The sequence below is a fragment of the Neophocaena asiaeorientalis genome, unplaced genomic scaffold, assembly GCF_003031525.2.
Source record: "Neophocaena asiaeorientalis asiaeorientalis breed wild unplaced genomic scaffold, Neophocaena_asiaeorientalis_V1.1 scaffold765, whole genome shotgun sequence".
NCBI classification, from domain to species: Eukaryota; Metazoa; Chordata; class Mammalia; order Artiodactyla; family Phocoenidae; genus Neophocaena; species Neophocaena asiaeorientalis.
Window position 1 is genome coordinate 258,601 of NW_020172825.1, and position 20,272 is coordinate 278,872.

Genomic DNA, 20,272 nt, shown 5'->3' on the forward strand with positions numbered 1-20,272 from the left:
AGAAAAGTAAAAATCCATAATCTGTATTTTGACCACCTATAAATAGCACTCAAGAGAGGACTCCAGCAGCTCAGACAACTGTGTGAATGGCTCAAGTGTAGGTACAACCATTTCTAGAATCTTCAGTGCTCATGTGCTAGTTCCCCAGGATCTGTTTACTACAAGTGTATTTATGCTGCCAGCTAAAGACTCAAAGGGTTGCAATTTCACCTGACAATTAGATATGAATAGACACTGTACAGTTCAGTTCCTCTAATGCATGCAAGCAGCTTAGCTTTCTAATACCACAGTTCTTCCTGATACCACATGAATGAAATCACTGATCTCCACCCTGCAAATATTTTGCTTAGGGTGGGTATCTATGCTAGACCTCAGTTTCACAGAAGTGATTGTGTAACTCATTTTGTTCAGATTTTTAAATGAGATCAATTATTATAGCAATCATTGATACACATGAGTTTTTAAGTAGGGCACTGCTCACCTCAGAAAGTGAAAGAGACTCTGAAGTTCATCACTTATCTACTCTACTCAGTTATGGAGACCAGACCCCACATCAGTGATCCAGGTTTCACAGCTATCATAGACAGTGCCTATGGTAATTGGAATATTATATAATCCTTAGAAGGAAGGTCAATATTTTAGGGACAAATGCTTACTGACTTGAGAATTCCCACTGGCCTCTTAGGATGGGCCTTTCCTTCATGTTGCATCTCAAGGAGAAGGAATAAACATTTTCATAGGAAACCTGAGCTCTATCCTTGTTACCCTGTGGGAGTAGAATAAAAATGTGGAAAGATTAGAAGTAAACCTGTCCATTGGCCAGTCAGGCATAAGACAGTAGGGTTCAATAATGTACCCTCCTATGAAATAAGCTAATGTATTGCTCTGCTAGGGTGCTTCCAGTGTTATTCCAACAACATTAATTGTGTTAGGCTCTCTGGCCTCCATAAGAGCAAATATTGTCCAACATTTTCTGCCAGACAAATTAAATGTGAAATCAGACTGTCGGAATGTGCTTAAAGTTCCAGGAAAATGTTGGCCTGGTGAACAATTCAACCACAACAATGCATATAATGCATATATATTCTGTAAATTAAACCTCAGAATTATTTTATCCTCAAAGATGACCCAATGGATTGGGGAGGAGAAAACTGCCATGATAGGGAAATAAAGAACAGTTGTCTAGGGCTTCCCTGGTGGTGCAGTGGTTGAGAGTCCGCCTGCCGATGCAGGGGACACGGGTTTGTGCTCCGGTCTGGGAAGATCCCACATGCCGCTGAGCGGCTGGGCCCGTGAGCCATGGCCGCTGAGCCTGCGCGTCTGGAGCCTGTGCTCCGCAACGGGAGAGGCCACAACAGTGAGAGGCCCGCGTACCGCAAAAAAAAAAACAAAAAAACAAAAAAAAACAAAAACAGTTGTCTAAAAATCACTTATAGCACTAAACTTGCTTGAGCTCAGGAACCTGGCAATTTGCAGAGGATGCACAGTTACTCTACGCCTGATTCTACATGGTATGGTCACAGCAATGCAGGCAGGACTCACACAGGCACAATAAATACTGACATGTGACTAGAGAGGTTGGGAGGGTGCAGAGAGGAAAAGTCAGACACTGAGCCCTCTCACCATGAAATATTTCCCATCCTATTGTCAGGGTGGTGCTCATCAGGCCACACTGCTGAGGATTCAGTGACATTTGGCCAAGCACACCCCTCAGTAGAAACAGTTTTTCTCTGCCACACTGGTAAGGAATGGCTTTACTTTCATCTCCATGCTTAATTCCTGTATGAGGCATTAGTGGGAAGACTGAGAAAATGCAAAAATTCTGGAAAAGAACAGAAAGAAGCCTCAAAGAATCACCAGATTATTAAGTCTTCACACTGTTTGAATTGACAGACTCTACAAAACACCAATTAAATTCTTAATTACTTAAAAAATAATAACTCAGGAAAAATTTATAAAAGATTAGATGTTACCTTGAGAGTGCATCATTGGATTTCTTCTTAGATAAGGAGCTGGCAGAAGTGACAAAACCAGCTCTTGTTTGGTGGGGTGGTAAGAATTCCATGTAATTCCAATATTACTTCCAACCTACAAACCACAGAGGAAATTAGAGGAGTTGAGAAAGAAAACCTTCCAAGTTGAATATTAATTGATAAGAGGTTATAAGAAATTAATTACATATATTTGCTGACCACCTGTATGATAAGAATAAAAATAGCATTGTTCCATGGAACAGGAACGTATAGAAAGTCATTTGTTCTAAGACCTGGTCAAAATTTCTCCAAAGGACCCTTAGAATCATTCATTAAAACTGGGATCTCCCTTAAAACACATGTGAAACAGACTGAAGGAATATGAATATTAACCAATAAAATGCCAAGACCTGGAAACGCAATAATTTTACAATTAAAAATATTTAGTGCAGCATATACTTGACTCCATCACTCAAACGTCTAGAAAAGTTCTCTTTGGGTGAGAAGAAAAATAACTGTATGAATTTTTGTGACTGAGTTAACAATCAAATCAAAACATGCCCTAAGATATTCCTGTAAATACAAACTACTTTTAAATTTCCATATATTTGCTTTACCTAAAAAAATTGACAAGTAAAGACATAATATCTTTTGAACTGACTATGTAATTGACCTCAATAGACTACTGCTCACTCACAAGATTGTAGCATCTAAGGAAATGTTGTGAATGGCTCAAGGGTAGACAAAAACATATATCCTTGGTCTCACTACTAATGTGCCGATTCTCCAGAGTCTGATTACTATTAGTGAATGGATGTTGTCAGCCAAGCACTCTAAGAGTTTCCACGTCGTCCCTAAACCAGACATTTATAGATCTCTGTACAGCTCATTTCCCTTAATGTATGCAATCAGGTGAGCTTTCAAACACTTCAGTCCTGGCTGGTACCTCTACTAGACCAATTGAGCTCCCTCCACATTTTTTGCCTAGCATGGTCCCTGGGAGGGACCTCAGCTGACAAATGATTTTGTCATTCAGTTTGTTCATATTCCAATGAGAAACATATGTGAAGTTATCATTAATCCAGGCACATTAGTAAAAGGGACTTTGATCCTGAGATATGTGGCAGTCACTGAGCACTCAGGGATCTGACACCTCAGACACATTGACCCACAGTATTCAATAATGCAGACCAGTCATCACAGTCGATAACAGTCCCATGACTGACTAGCACAGCCAGAGTCTCATTGTCATATGAGTGTTACAATGTCCTAAGAGGAATGTCAGTATTTTCAGGATGAAATGCTTACTGATGTTACAATTCCCACTGGCTCTTGAGGATGAGATGGTAAAATTATTTTCAATACTTTCCTTCATGTCACCTCTCAAGAAGAGGGATAAACTCTTTCATATTAAACTCAACCAACGGTCCATATCTGTGGAACTAGAGTAAAAATATGGAAAAATGAGATGTATATATGTCTATTTTTCAAACATGCAAAAGACAAGCAGATTTATTATGTACCTTCATATTAAATATACACATATTACTTTACTAGAATGTTTCTGATGTTATTCAAAGGGAGAAAGCACAAAAACCTTGGAAATAAAGGAGACAAAATATTGGACCTCACCAGATAATTAATAACACATTATTTGGATTAACAGATACTTAACAAAACCAATTATCTACCTGATTACAAAAAATATAATAAGAATAAGCCATAAAAAGAAAATTTGTTTAAAATTTGTTATTACCTTTGGAGTTCATTATTTTGTTCCATCCCAGGAGAGGGAACAGGTGAAAGCAACAAAATCAGCACTTTTTTATGGTGGTGAGTGTTCCATGCAATTCCAAAGTCACTTCCATCTTTCACAGCACAGAGGAAATAAAGGAAGTTGTGAAATAAAACCTTCCCAATTGAATGTCAATTGATAAAAAGTAATAAGGAATTAACCACAGATATTCACTTGACCATCTATATAATGAGAAAAAATTATGTTTGTTCCTTGGAAAAGGGTAGAATAGAAAATCAATTTTTCTAAGACATTCATCTCAAAGTTGACCCAAAATTCCCCCTATTACTTACTAAAATTAGAACATCTCTTTAAACATATAAACCCATTGAAGGAATATGAATATTCGCTGATGATATCCACATAAAATTCCAAGAATTAGAAATTTAATCATTTCATGTTAAAAATGTTTAATGAAATATCTAAATTTAATCCATCATCAAATATCTAGGAAATTTCTCCCTGAGTGACAAGAAAAAGAAAAAAACATATTCTACTCTTTGAATTGATAGGTTAGCAAGCAAATTAAAACATAATCTCACTAATGCAATCAACTCTTCTATTTTCCCATATTTCTTTAAGAGATAAATGACAAGCAAAAACTAATAATTTCTTTCTAATTGGCTATCTAATAGACCTAAACACGCTGATCTTCACAAAAGACTGCAACATCTAAGGAAACTGTGAGAATGTCCTAGTGTAAGCACAACTATTTCATGTGCTGATTCTCCACTGTTTGTTTACTATGGGTGTAAAGATACTGCCTGTCAAGCACTCAGAGTTGTCATTCCACAATGGTTATTTATAATTTCTGTACAATTCATTTCCTGTAGCATACACCAGCATCTTAGTTTTCTAATATCATAGTCCTTTTATGGGGGATACTACTAGCTGACCAAACTGAATCCTCTACATTTTTGCCTAAAGTGGTCTCTTATGCTGGATCTCAGTTCACATAAGTGATTTTGTCACTCATTTTGTTCAGATTCCAACGAGATCCATTTTTGAAGTCATCATCAATCCAGGCCCATTTGTGAAAGAGACCTTGATCCTGAGATATGTGGCAGACACTGAGCTCTCAGGACTCCATCTCCCTGTGACAGTGGCCCACACTTTTATACAAAACTGAGTTCTTGGTCCATGTCGATATGCTGGCATAGAGTAAAATTATGGAAAGATGAGAAGTATATGTGTCCACCTGTTAACCACGCAGAACACAAGATGTTTACTATGCACAAGTATACAAAAATACTATTTCCCTAGTAGGATCTTCTGATGTTATTCAAAATGGAGGAAGCATTAAAATCCTGGGAAAAAAGTACACAGAAACCTCAGATGACCCAGACTACTAAAAGCCTCACATGTTCAGATTAACAGACTCCAAAAGACCATCTGTAATCTTGCTCGCTAAAAACACATACTAACCCAGGAAAATACATTTATTAAAAGTTGCAATGTTACCTCTGGAGTGCATTGTTGTGATTATTTATGCAGAAGGGAGCTGGTATGAATGACAAAATCAGCAGCTCCTTAAAGAAGTGGGAGGAATTCCATCCAACTTCAATATCACCTCTAATCTACTGAATATATTGGGAAATTAGGGAATTTGACAAACCAAACCATCATAATTGAAAGTTTACTAACTAATAACAGATTATAAGGAATAAACTATAGATATTCCCTTGACTATCTGTATAAGAAGAAAAATAATGCTCACTACTTGGATCAGGGTAACACTGAAAGTTGTAAGGCCTTGGTCTCAAAGTTTCCCCAAAGCCTTCCCTCAGCAGCAGGCATTAATACTAGGATCTCCCCTTCAACACTATGAAACCCACTAACACAATATGAATACTGGGCAATGAAATCTACCTAAAATATAAATAATTGGAAATGTAATAATTTTTAATTAAATATGTTTAATACAGCATCTATTTGGATCCATAACATAAACGTCTAGAAAATTCCTCTTTGGGTGACAGGGAAAAAAACTCTTCTAATACTGTGACTTGGTCAGCAAGGAAATTAAAATGTTCTGGAAGACATTTTGACAAATAGAAACTGCTCTTCAATTTCTATGTTTTTCTTTTACTTTAAGAGATAAATAAACACTCATATATTCTGCCTTGAATACCTAACTGACTTCACTCTGAAGACTTAGGCACCTAAGAAAAATGTGTGAATAGTTCATGGGTAGACATAACCATTTACCACCAGCCTCTCTACTCCTGTGCTGGTTCTCCAGGATCTGGTTACTGTGAATGCATGGAAACTGCCAGCCAAGCATTCAGAGTTGCCATGTCATCCCTAAGTCAGATATTTATAGACCTCTGTGAAATTCAATTCCTTTAATGTATGCAATCAGGATAGCATTCAATTACTATGGACCCTATAGGTACCACTAGCTGACCAAACTGAGCTCTACCCCAACATTTTTGCCTAGCATGGTCTCTTCTGCTGGACCTCAGTTCACATCAGTGATTTTGTCACTAATTTTGTTCAGATTCCAACAATATCCATTTTTGAAGTCATCATCGATCCAGGCACATTTGTGAAAGAGACCTTGATCCTTAGATATGTGGCAGACACTGAGCTCTCAGGACTCCGTCTCCCTGGGATGGAGTATTTTCAGGAAAAAGTACATTAGAATTCCCACTGGCCCTTGAGGATGGAAGGCAGAATTATTCCTAATATTTTCCTTCATGGCACATATCAAGGAGTAGGAAGAAACTCGTCCATATGAAACCTAGATTTTGGTCCATATCTACTTGTGGGAAAGTATAAATGTGAAAAGGTGAAAGGTATACATGTCTATTTGTCAAAATTGCATAAGACAAGAAGATGTGCTATGTATCTTTATGTAAAATCTCTTAATTTATTACTCCTCTAGGATGTTTCTGGTTAAAGTAAAGCATAAAATCTTAAAAATAAAGGAGACTGAAGCCTCAGATGCCTCAACAGATTATTAAAGCTAATAGCGTTGTTTGTATTAACTGATTATTCAACAACTCAATACAATTTTTGATTACTTAAAAAATAATAAAAATAATCCAGAAAAGTAAATTTACTAAAATTGGATGTTACCCTAGGAGTGCATTGTTTTGTTACTTCTCAGTTAAGAGAGCTGGCACAAGTGACAAAATCAGTACTTCAATGGTGTGGTGATGACATTCATGGAATTCTAATGTCATGGTCAATATAAAAAGTACACAGGAAATTAGGGAAATTGCAAAACAACGTTTTCCTAATGGAATATTCAGCTGTAAGAAGTTGTAAGTATTCATAATAGATATTCCTTGGATCATGAGATGACAAGAACAATTATGCTCACAACTTTGATCACAGTAGAACAGATATAATTTTTTCTAAGATATTTGTCTCAAAGTTTCCCCAAAACAGTCACTGCAAAATCATTTACTGTAACTAGGATGTCTCTTTAAACACATTAGAAACCCATTGAGAATATATGAAAGGGGCCAATGATATCCATGTAAAAATCTAAGAATTTGAAGTATAATCATTTCACATCAAAAAACTATTAGTAATTGAAGCCAGCATTCAAAATATATGAAATTACTTGCTCAGTTTGTAAGAAAAATGAAAAACAAAGAAACAACTGTTCTACTTCTGGTGTCTGGGTTGGCAAGCAAATTAAAATATGTTGTGAAGATTCCACACATCTACTCTTCAATTTACATATAATTGTTCCACTTAATAGAAAAGGAAAAGTAGAAGTTCATAATACAATATCTTTGAATTTTGACAATCTAAGCACACTAAAGATATCAATAATCACTCAGAAGATTTTGGTGGCTCAGATAAATGTGTAAATAGTTCAAGTGTAGTTACAAAGATTTCTCATAGAACTCATTATTCAAGTGGTGATTACCCAGAGTTTATTTACTACAAGTTTGTACATGCTGGCAGCCAAGTACCCAAAGAGTTATTATATCATCCCCAAATTGGTTATTTAGCGACCTTTGTACAATTCAGTTCCTCTAGTGTATGCCAGCATCTTAGTTTTTCAATACCATAGTCCTTTCTGGGGGACACCACCTGCTGAGCAAATTGAATATCCTTCCACACTTTTGCCTCGCATTGTCTGTGGACTGGACCTCAGCTCACATAAGCGATTTTGTCACTCATTTTGTTCAGATTCCACTGAGGTCCATTTTTGAAGTCACCATTTATCCAGGCACACTTATAAAAGGGAACTTTAGAATGAAACATGTGGCAGACACTGAGCTCTCAGGAATCCATCTCCCTGGGACACACTGGCCCACACTATTCCACCGTGGAGGCCAGCATCACTGATGACCCCAGAGTCCAGTTGTCACTGGAGGGTTACACTCCCTGAGAACAATGTCAGTATCTTCAGGACAAAGTGCTTACCAGCATGAAAATTCTCACTGGCCCTTAAGGATGAGAGGCAAAATTGTTACTGAAATACTCCTTCATGTCAGATCTCAAGAAGAGGGAATAAACTCATTCATATGAAACCCAGCTCTTGGTCCATCTTGAATTGTAGTAATAGCATGTAAAGATGTAATATGTAAAGCTGAGAAGCGATAATGTACATTTATCAACCAAGCAAAAGATGGAATGGAAGGACGAGGGGAAGATGGTGGAAGAGTAAGTCGTGGAGATCACCTTCCTCCCAACAGATACACCAGAAATACATCTACACGTGGAACAACTCCTACAGAACACCTACTGAATGCTGGCAGAAGACCTCAGACCTCCCAAAAGGCAAGAAATTCCTCACATACCTGGGTAGGGCAAAAGAAAAAAAAAAAAGAGACAAAAGGATAGGGTCAGGACCTGCACCACTGGGAGGGAGCTGTGAAGGAGAAATGGTTTTCCACACACTAGGAGCCCCTTCGCGGGCGGAGACTGGGGGTGGCGGAGGGGGAGAGCTTTGGAGCCGCAGAGGAGAGCACAGCAACAGTGGTGCGAAGGGCAAAGCTAAGAGAGTTCCGCACAGAGGATCGGTGTCAAAAGGCACTCACCAGCCTGAGAGGCTTGTCTGCTCACCCGCCAGGGTGGGCGGGGCTGGGAGCTGAGGTCAGAGCGCAGGGAGAGGACTGGGGTTAGCGTCGTGAACACAGCCTGCAGGGGGTTAGTGCACCACGGGTAGCCAGGAGGGAGTCCAGGGAAAAGGCTGCACCTACCGAAGAGGCACGAGACTTTTTCTTCCCTCTTTGTTTCCTGGTGCGCGAGGAGAGGGTATTAAGAGCGCTGCTTAAAAGAGCTCCAGAGATGGGCACGAGCCACAGCTAAAAGCGCAGACCGCAGAGACGGGCATGAGACGCTAAGGCTGCTGCTGCCGCCACCAAGAAGCCTGTGTGCAAGAACAGGTCACTATCCACACCCCATTTCGGGAAGCCTGTGCAGCCCACCACTGCCAGGGTCCCGGGATCCAGGGACAACTTCCCGAGAACGCACGGTGCGCCTCAGGCTGGTGCAACGTCATGATGGCCTCTGCCACTGCAGGCTCGCCCCGCACTCCATACCCCTCCCTCCCCCCGGCCTGAGTGAGCCAGAGTCCCCGAAGCAGTTGCTCCTTTAACCCCGTCCTCTCTGAGAGAAGAACAGACGCCCTCCGGTGACCTACATGCAGCGGTAGGGCCAAATCCAAAACTGAGCCCTGGGAGCTGTGAGAAGAAAGAAGAGAAAGGAAAATCTCTCTCAGCAGCCTCAGAAGCAGCGGATTAAAGCTCCACAATCAACTTGATGTACCCTGCATCTGTGGAATACATGAATAGACAACGAATCATCCCAAATTGAGGAGGTGGACTTTGAGAGCAAGATTTATTATTTTTTTCCCCTTTTCCTCTGTTCGTAAGTGTGTATGTGTATGCTTCTGTGTGAGATTTTGTCTGTATAGCTTTGATTCAACCATTTGTCCTAGGGTTCTATCCATCAGTTTTTTTTTCTTAAAAAAATTTTATTTCTTAATATTTATGTTTTATTTTAATAACTTTATGTTTATTTTATCTTCTTCCTTCCTTCTTTCTCTTTTTTCTTCCTTCCTTCCTTCCTTTCTCTCTCTCTCTCTCTTTCTTTCTTTCTTTCTTTCAATTTTTTTCCATTTTATTCTGAGCCGTGTGGATGAAAGGCTCTTGGTGCTGCAGCCAGGAGTCAGTGCTGTGCCTCCAAGGTGGGAGAGCCAACTTCAGGAGACTGGTACACAAGAGACCTCCAAGCCCCACATAATATCAAATGGCGAAAATCTCTCAGAGATCTCCATCTCAGCACCCAGCTTCACTCAAGCTACAGTGCTGGACACCCTATGCCAAACAACTAGCAAGACAGGAACACAACTCTACCCATTAGCAGAGAGGCTGCCTAAAATCATAAGTCCACAGACACCCCAAAACACACCACCAGACTTGGACCTGCCCACCAGAAAGACAAGATCCAGCCTAATCCACAAGAACACAGGCACTAGTCCCCTCCACCAGGAAGCCTACACAACCCACTGAATGAACTTTAGCAAAGAACATACATATCGATAATTACCTTAAATGTAAATGGGCTAAATACTCCCACCAAAAGACACAGATTGGTTGAATGGAAACAAAAACAAAACCCATATATATGCTGTCTACAAGAGACCCACCTCAGACCTAGAGACACATACAGACTGAAAGTAAGGGGATGGAAAAAGATATTCCATGCAAATGGAAGCCAAAAGAAAGCTGGAGTAGCAATTCTCACATCAGACAAAATAGACTTTAAAATAAAGACTATTAGAAGAGACAAAGAAGGACACTACATAATGATCAAGGGATCGATCCAAGAAGAAGATATAACAATTGTAAATATTTATGCACCCAACATAGGAGCAACTCAATACATAAGGCGAAAACTAACAGCCATAAAAGGGGAAATCGATAGTAACACATTCATAGTAGGGGAATTTAACACCTCACTTTCACCAATGGACAGATCATCCAAAATGAAAATAAATAGGGAAACACAAGCTTTAAATGATACATTAAACAAGATGGACTTAATTTATATTTATAGGACATTCCATCCAAGAACAACAAGATACACATTTTTCTGAAGTGCTCATGGAACGTTCTCCAGGATAGATCATAGCCTGGGTCACAAATCAAGCCTTGGTAAGTTTAAGAAAATTGAAATTGTATCAAGTATCCTTTCTGACCACAACACTATGAGACGAGATATCAATTACAGGAAAAAATATGTAAAAAATACAAACAAATGGAGGCTAAACAACACACTACTTAATAACAAAGTGATCACTGAAGAAATCAAAGAGGAAATTAAAAAATACCTAGAAACAAATGACAATGGAAACACGATGACCCAAAGCCTATGGGATGCAGTAAAATCACTTCTAATAGGGAAGTTTATAGAAATTCAATCCTACCTTAAGAAACAGGAAACATCTCGAATAAACAACCTAACCTTGCACCTCAAGCAATTAGAGAAAGAAGAACAGAAAAACCCCAAAGTTAGGAGAAGGAAAGAAATCATAAAAATCAGATCAGAAATAAATGAAAAAGAAATGAAGGAAATGATAGCAAAGATCAATAAAACTAAAAGCTAGTTCTTTGAGAAGATAAATAAAATTGATGAACCATTAGGCAGACTCATGCAGAAAAAAAGAGAGAAGACTCAAATCAATAGAATTAGAAATGAAAAGGGAGAAGTAACAACTGACACTGCAGAAATACAAATGATCATGAGAGATTACTACAAGCAACTCTATGCCAATAAAATGGACAAACTGGAAGAAATGAAAAAATTGTTAGAAATACACGACTTGCCAAGACTGAATCAGGAAGAAATAGAAAATATGAACAGACCAATCACAAGCACTGAAATTGAAACTGTGATTAAAAATCTTCCAACAAACAAAAGCCCAGGACCAGACGGCTTCACAGGCAAATTCTGTCAAACATTTAGAGAAGAGCTAACACCTATCCTTCTCAAACTCTTCCAAAATATAGCAGAGGGGGGAACACTCCCAAACTCATTCTACGAGGCCACCATCACCCTGATACCAAAACCAGACAAAGATGTCACAAAGAAAGAAAACTACAGGCCAATATCACTGATGAACATAGATGCAAAAATCCTCAACAAAATACTAGCAAACAGAATCCAACAGCACATTAAAAGGATCATACACCATGATCAAGTGGGGTTTATTCCAGGAATGCAAGGATTCTTCAATATACGCAAATCATTGCAGCTCTATTTACAATAGCCAGGAGATGGAAACAACCTAAGTGTCCATCATCGGATGAATGGATAAAGAAGATGTGGCACATATATACAATGGAATATTACTCAGCTATAGAAAGAAACGAAATTGAGCTATTTGTAATGAGCTGGATGGACCTAGAGTCTGTCATACAGAGTGAAGTAAGTCAGAAAGAGAAAGACAAATACCATATGCTAACACATATATACGGAATTTAAGAAAAAAAAACTGTTATGAAAAAACTAGGGGTAAGACAGGAAGAAAGACAGAGACCTACAAGAGAATGGACTTGAGTATATTAGGAGGGGAAAGAGTAAGCTGTGAGAAAGCGTGAGAGAAAGGCATGGACATATATACACTACCAAATATAAGGTAGATAGCTAGTGGGAAGCAGCCGCGTAGCACAGGGAGGTCAGCTCGGTGCTTTGTGACCACCTAGAGGCGTGGGAAAGGGAGGCTGGGAGGGAGGGAGACGCTAGAGGGAAGATATATGGGAACATATGTATATGTATAACTGATTCACTTTGTTATAAACCAGAAATTAACACACGATTGTAAAGCAATTATACTCCAATAAAGATAAAAAAAAAGACACAATCAACCGAGTGAAAAGGGAGAAAATAATTGCAAATTATGTATCTGATAAGGACTAATATCCAAAATATATTAGTTATTTCACTCATATAACTCAACAACAACAAAAAAAGCAACCTGATTTAAAATGGTCAAAGGACTTGAATAGACATTCTCCAAAGAAGATATACCAATGACCAATACATGCATGAAAAGATGTTCAACATCATTAATCATTAGAGAAATGCAAATCAAAACCACAATGAAATACCATCTCATGTCAACTAGGAGGGTTACTATCAAAAAAAGCAGAAAATAATGTGTTGATAAAGACGTAGAGGAATTGCAACCCCTGTGCACTATTGGTGGAAATGTAAAATGGTGCAGCCACTATGGAAAATAGTATGGCGTTTCTTCAGAAAATTAAAAAGAGAACTACCCTATCATCACTATGTATCATCTTGGTACATACCCAGAAGAATTCAAAGAAGGGTCTCAAAGAGATATTTGTACATTCATGTTCATAGCATTATGCACAAAAGCCAAAGACGGAAGCAACCCAAATATCTATTGACAGACCAGTGGGTAAACAAAGTATGGTATATACTAGAATATTATTCAGCCTTAAACAGAAAGGAAATTCTGACTCATGCTACAACATGAATGAGCCTTGAAGAACTCATGCTAAGTGAAATAAGTCAGAAACAAAAGGGTATTGTATCATTTCACTTATATGAGGTACCTAGAGTAGCCAAATTGATAGAGACAGGAAGTAGAATGGCAGTTACCAGGGGCTGCAGGGACAGGAGAATGGGAGCTTTTGTTTAATGGGTACAGAGTTTCAGTCTTGCAAGATGAAAAAAGTTCTGGAGGTGGATGGTGGTGAGGCTTGCACAATAATGTGAATATACTTAATGCCACTGAACTTTACCCTTAGAAATGATTAAGATGGTAAATTTTATATGTATTTGACCACAACTTAAAAGTAAAAATTTAAAAAGATATTTTAAATATTAAAAAAAAGATGGAATGGTTCGCTGTGCACCTGCATTTAACTGTATTAATTTATTTCTTTACTTAGATATTTAAAAATAATATTCCAAACAAAGAAAGAGCAAAAGTTATAGAAATAAAGGAGACAGAAAACATAAATAATTCACCATATTATTAATGTCTCACAGTATTTGAATTAACAGTCTTTAAAAAAACATGTGAATTCCTGACTTCTTAAAAACAATAATAAAAATAATCCTGCAAAAAACTTATTGAAAATTGGGTTGTTATCTCTGGAATACATTGTTTTTGCCATTCCCAGGTGAGAAAGCTGTTACAAAAACAGCAGTTCCTTGGTGTAGTGGTGAGAATTCCAAGCAATAAAATGTACCTTCCATTCAACATCGCTTCCAATCTACAAAGCAGAAGCAAAAATTAGGGAGGTTGAGAAAGAAAATCTTAGTATAATGTTAAATGATAAAAGCTTACATAACATTCACCATAGTTAGTCACTATACAACTGATATCACCAGAAGAGTTACACTCACTATTTGGAACATGGTAATATACAGATTAATTTTTTTAATAAGACATTAGTTTCAGAGTTCCCCAGAGCACATGACTCAGAACCATGCATTACAAGCAGGATCTCTCTTATACACATTTGAAACACACTGAGGGCAGAAGTCATGAAATCCATATAAAAATGCAATAATTTTAAACATGATTTCACATCTAAAAATGTTTATTACAGCATATAATTGAAGCCAGCAATCAAATGTATATGAAACTTCTTCTTCACACGATAGGAGGAAAAAGAGAGACACAACTAAACAATAGTTGAAAACTTAAGACTGGGTTGGCAAGCAGATTAAAATATATTGTGAAGACATTCCAAAATATAGTACCTATGCTTCAATTTCCATGTAACTGTTTCACTTAATGTAGAAATGAAGAATAAAAACCCATGAAACCTGTGATCTCTTTGAGTTTTGACCATCTAACTGCTCTAAAGAGACTGTTACTCAGAAGATTCCAGCAGCTCAGACAAACATGTATAAGCATAAACATACCCACATTTTCCACACTCATGTGCTGGTTCTCTAGAGTCTGTTTACTAAGTATGTAAATAATGCTGCCAGGTGAGCACTCAGAGAGTTTCACTATTATCCCAACACTGTAGAAGTACAGACCTCTGCCTAATTCAGTTTATCGAACACATGCACGTTGGTGAGCTTTCATATACAACAGTTCCTGTTGGTACCTCACAGCTGAACAAACTCAACACTTCCTCCACATATTTTGCACAGGGTGGGTATCTGTGCTGTACCTCAGTTTCCCAGAACTGATTAGGTCACTCATTTTGTTCAGATTTTCTGAGATCAATAATTACAGTCATCATCGATCCAATGACATTATTAAAAGGGTTACTTTGAGGCTCAGTTAAGCAACAGACCAAGCACTCAGGAGTTCATCACCCATGGACTCACTGACCTATCATATTCAGTCATGGAGGCCATATATCGCATACACTTCCCAAGGCTCCAAGGCTGACTAGCATAGTCAAAGACTTACCGTTATTGAAATATTACATTACCCCTATGAGAAATGTCAGTATTTCCAGGACAAAATGCTTACCAGTTTGAGAATGGACCTTAAGGATGGAAAGGCAGACTTATTCTGAATCCTGTCCTTTATGTCACCTCTCTTTCATATGAAACACAGTACTTGATCCATGCTGCATGTAGGAATAAAATAAAATGTGGAAAGATGAGAAGTAAATGTGTCCATTGGTCTGCCAGGCACAAGATGGTAGAGTTCACAAATGTACCCCTACATTAAATAAAATAATGTATTTCTCTCCTGAAATATTTCTGATGTTATTCCAATAATATTAATTGTGTTAATCTCTACCCTCCAGCAGAGCAAATCTTGTCCAGTATTTTCTGCCACCAGATAATCAGATGCTTATAGACAATTATAAAATTTACTTCCTATAATTTATGCAACCAGGTTAACTTTCAAATACCATAGTCACTATTGGGAATTCTTTTTTTTTTTTTTTTTTTTTTTGCAGTACGCGGGCCTCTCACTGTTGTGGCCTCTCCCGTTGCGGAGCACAGGCTCCGGACGCACAGTCCCCGCGGCCATGGCTCACGGGCCCAGCCGCTCCGCGGCATGTGGGATCTTCCCGGACCGGGGCATGAACCCATGTCCCCTGCATCGGCAGGCGGACTCTCAACTACTGCGCCACCAGGGAAGCCCGGGAATACTTCTTGATCAACTGAACTCCCTCCATTTTTCGCCTAGTATAGTCCCTTGTGCTGGACCTCAACTCACAGAAGTAATTTTGTCAGTCATTTCATTCAGACTCCTCTGAGATCCATTTCTGAAGTCATCATCAATACAGGTACATTTGTAGAAGAACATTAAACATGAGATATGTGGCAGAGACTGAGCACTCAGGATTCCAACACCCTCAGACACAATGACCCGCAGTTTTAAATCACAGAGACCAATCATCACAGTCAATGACTTAGTCTCACAGTTGACTAGCTTGGCCAGAGTTTTACTTATCACTGGAATGTTACAATGCTCTAACGTCAGTATTCTCAGGACAAAATACTTACCAGTGTGAGAATTCCCACTGGACTGTGAGGTTTGGATGGCAGATTTAGTCATGATATTCTCCATCATTTCACTTCTCAAGGTGAAAAAAATTAGTTCTTTCATAAAAAAACAAGTGCTGATTCTAAGTTGAACTACAAAAATAGAGCAAAAGTGAGCAAAGATTTGTAACCCATTCACTGATCAGTTAGCCTAGGAGTCCCTACACTGCAGGTATTCTCATTTAGTTAGCCTCGAAGATGTCTAGAAGAGAGAAACTCTTTCTGTACCTAAAAAGGCTAAAAGCCGGGTGACAAAGGTCAGGTCATCCCATGTTATTGAGCAGGTTTAATTAAGAGGAACTATTCATTTCTGTATGCTGGAGTCTCCCTTACCCCAGTGAGAGCCTTAGGTAACCCAGTCTAGAAAAAACCTTCCAACACCTTATACAGGACTAGTAGGAGCTATGTGAATGTCCAGCAAAACCAAACAAACCAAGGGATCAAAACAGCACCAAATCAGCTCTGACAATCAGACTGCAATGGAAACCACACCCTAGAAAAATGTGATAAGACATTGAAATAAACCAACACAGAGATCATGGAACTAAAATAAAAATTTAAATAGAAATCAGGTATCCTAATATAATATGAAAAACTGCCCAATAGAGATGCAAATAGACATTATCATACTCAGTGAAGTAAGTCAGAAAGAGAAAGACAAATACAGTATGGTATCACTTATACATAGAATCTAAATTATGGCACAAATGAACCTATATACAAAACAGAAACAGACTCATAGACATAGAGAACAGACTTGTGGTTGCCAAGGGGGATGGGAGGAGAAAGAAGGATGGACTGTGAGTTTGGGGTTCGTAGACGCAAACAATTAATTACATTTAGAATGGATAAACAACAAGGTCCTAATATATGGCATGGGGAACTATATACAATATGCTGTGATAAACCATAATGGAAAAGAATATAAAAAAAGAATGTGTATGTGTGTATAACAGAGTCACTTTGCTGTACAGCAGAGGTAGTTACAACATTGTTTATCAACTATACTTCAATTTAAAAAAACCCTGCCTGGGCTTCCCTGGTGGCACAGTGGTTGAGAGTCTGCCTGTTGCAGGGGACACAGGTTCGTGCCCCGGTCCGGGAAGATCCCACATGCCGCGGAGCGGCTGGGGCTATGAGCCATGGCTGCTGAGCCTGCACTTCCGGAGCTTGTGCTCCGCAACGGGAGAGGCCACAACAGTGAGAGGCCCATGTACCACACACAAAAAAATGATAAATAAAAATAAAAATAAAAAACCCTGCCTAATAGGAATGAAAAAATCACACTATACAAGAAAAATAATCATGAACAGAATGTGACCAGAAAATCAATGAAGGAAACAAAAGCTTAAAAATGCAGTTATAGAAAAAATATTAAAATATTGATGAAAAAAGTTTACAGTGTAAATTAAAAATACCTTAAAATAAAAAAGAAAATAATCTCCATTAAATAATATGAATTGTAAATAAACAAATAAATAACTGAAATACAAATTAACCTATATACTCAATATGAAAATCTCACCAGATAGGTTCACTATTAGAGCTGACAAAACAGGAAAAATATTAAGAGAAATTAGTGTGGATCAATAGATTAAAATCATTTTAAAATCAGAAAATAAAATCTAAGAAACAAATCCTAATAACAATCTGTGTGATTAAAAAGAAAAGATTGCTAGATATTAAATAACTCATTAAAAAAGAATACTAATCAACTAAAGGTTAAAAATACAGAAGTTGTAGGACAAACATATAAAAGCATGAATTCAGAATTTTAAAAATTCTACAGTTAAAACACTGTAATCAAAAAGGTAGCTGGAAATAAAATGTAAAACTAAAAAGTTCAATTATATAATAACATTTCAGGAAAATATGAAAGCAAAAAATGAAAGAAGGTGTACCTGACATAGCACTGAGAAATATTTAGCTGTAGTTTATTAATTTAAAAAATATCTAGGGACTTCCCAGGCAGTCCACTGGTAAAGACATTGCCTTCCAATGCAGGGGGTGGGGGTTCGATCCCTGGTTAGGGACATAGGATCCCACATGCCTCGTGGCCAAGAAAAATAAAAAATAAACAGAAGCAATATTGTAACAAATTTAATAAAGACTTTAAAAACGGTCCATATTAAAAAAAAAAGAGGAAAGACTATGACAATGACATTATAAGGACAAATAAATAACAAAATAAGGTCAAAAAAGATACTATCCCCTGTGAACACACAGGGTCTATTAAAATTCTTGATGGAAACCATTTGAAAATGTAGTCTCTGAAAAAAACAAACAAAACAACACTGTCTGAAGAAAATGGCCACTTTATCACAATATAACACATATAATAAAAGTTCAAGGAAAAAACTGGCCAATGACAAAAGATGAATATTTACTATAAGAAATAATCATGATTAACAAAGCTAGAATAAATTAGTTTGCTGGGACACATTACAAAAAGAATGGAAAAACTGTAAGGATATAAGATAAAATGTCAACAAACCACTTGGACCTGGCTCACTTAGCTAGGTAAGGGGGACTAACGAGCACAGTTCCATATGAAATTAAAGCCAAGCCAGAGTCTCTTCATTTGGACAACATGGACAGCTAATGGCATAGGAGCCATTCCGATGCCCAAAGTTGCGGGACAAAACCCTTGCAGCAACTGGGTAACTTGCCGTGGTGCTTTGCACTTTCGCACTCTGGTTCTGTCAGTGCCATGACCTTGGAGAAACCATGAGATCCAGGTCCTTCAGAACTAACGTATATCCCACAGCCGCACAAAGAGAGAACCGAGACAACAGCATGGATTCTTGAAATGGCATGACTTCTCTGGCCTGAGACCAGGAATGCCAGAGAACACAGGCTCGGCGCACCAGTGGGTGGCAGGACGAAATGACCCCCGTATCACACATCCTCTCCTGCCCTTAAACCTACTGTAGCCTTTCCTTGGCAGCCGACTCCCTTGTTTCTGCATGGAGGCGCCCAATAACATCCGGGAAGAGTTATAAACCTCAGGGAATGCTATGCAGGCTGGGTATAGAAAAGACATTGGGCTATCTTGAGGAACACTCTCACATCTTCAACACAGGGGGACCATGGCATAAAGGGGACAAAATACCCCCCGGCCTCCAAATCGGGCCCCATGAGAAGACACTATACTATGCCACGAAGGCAAACATTTGACGGCACAGGGACCAGTCATGAAGCAAATCGACAAAGGAGAGGCAAAGGGTGGGATGATCCACAAAATTGCACCCTGTATTTCTTCCTTACATGTGCCTCCAATGCGCCTGAGAGCATCACAAAGGAATGGCCTATGTCCACTGTCGATCAACACACCCACCAGTAAACCTGTGGGATTAGCCAACTATCTCACGTGTATTTCCTGTTCGCCTTGCTTTCTCTCTGGGCCAGGATCCAAACACCACACAGCAAAGTGCCAGAGCCACCCTTCGCCACAGAAGGCTGATTTCCCCGGGAATTGCCTAAGGCATTTTTGAGCCCCTCCACAAACAAGAAACAAGAGGGATACAACCCAAGGAGGAGCCATCAGCTTGGCCCAACTCCCAGAGACACTGGCCCACTTGATTTCCCCCTATCATCAGGAGAAACTTTAACTGCATCCAGTCGCCCAAGCAGAACATGACAAAGAAGCCTGGCATAGGCCAGGACTCCTTCTCTGACCCTGAGCATACAGACTTCTGTTTCTTTGAGGGCACAAGGCAACGACCAGGGGGTGGGGGAGGGCTGTAGAACTCAATTGCAGGTGACAGGCCCACCAATGGCTCACACTTCCTCTCCTTCCTGCATGCTGAACCACGGTAGGGGACAGCAGTCATGGCTAGACAAAGGCGCCCAGAGATGGCATGCTATCCCTAGCCTTCCCACTTGGATAGGCATCCCAGGCTCCTTTCCCAATGGCTCTTCTCCCCACAAGAAGACCACCACCCTCAAATTGAACAACGAGGCTATGGACACCCATGTCAGCAAATGCAATGTGAACCTCTCCCTACTTTCCTTTTGGGAGCCACGTGCT

General features: G+C 38.9%; 3 pseudogenes; all 3 read right to left on the reverse strand.

Moving 5' to 3' along the window:
* Nucleotides 1–366: 366 nt before the first annotated feature.
* LOC112397660 (uncharacterized) lies at nucleotides 367–451 on the reverse strand (annotated as a pseudogene).
* Nucleotides 452–4,709: 4,258 nt separating this feature from the next.
* On the reverse strand, nucleotides 4,710–4,791 carry LOC112397658 (uncharacterized; annotated as a pseudogene).
* Nucleotides 4,792–6,224: 1,433 nt separating this feature from the next.
* On the reverse strand, nucleotides 6,225–6,306 carry LOC112397659 (uncharacterized; annotated as a pseudogene).
* Nucleotides 6,307–20,272: the final 13,966 nt, after the last annotated feature.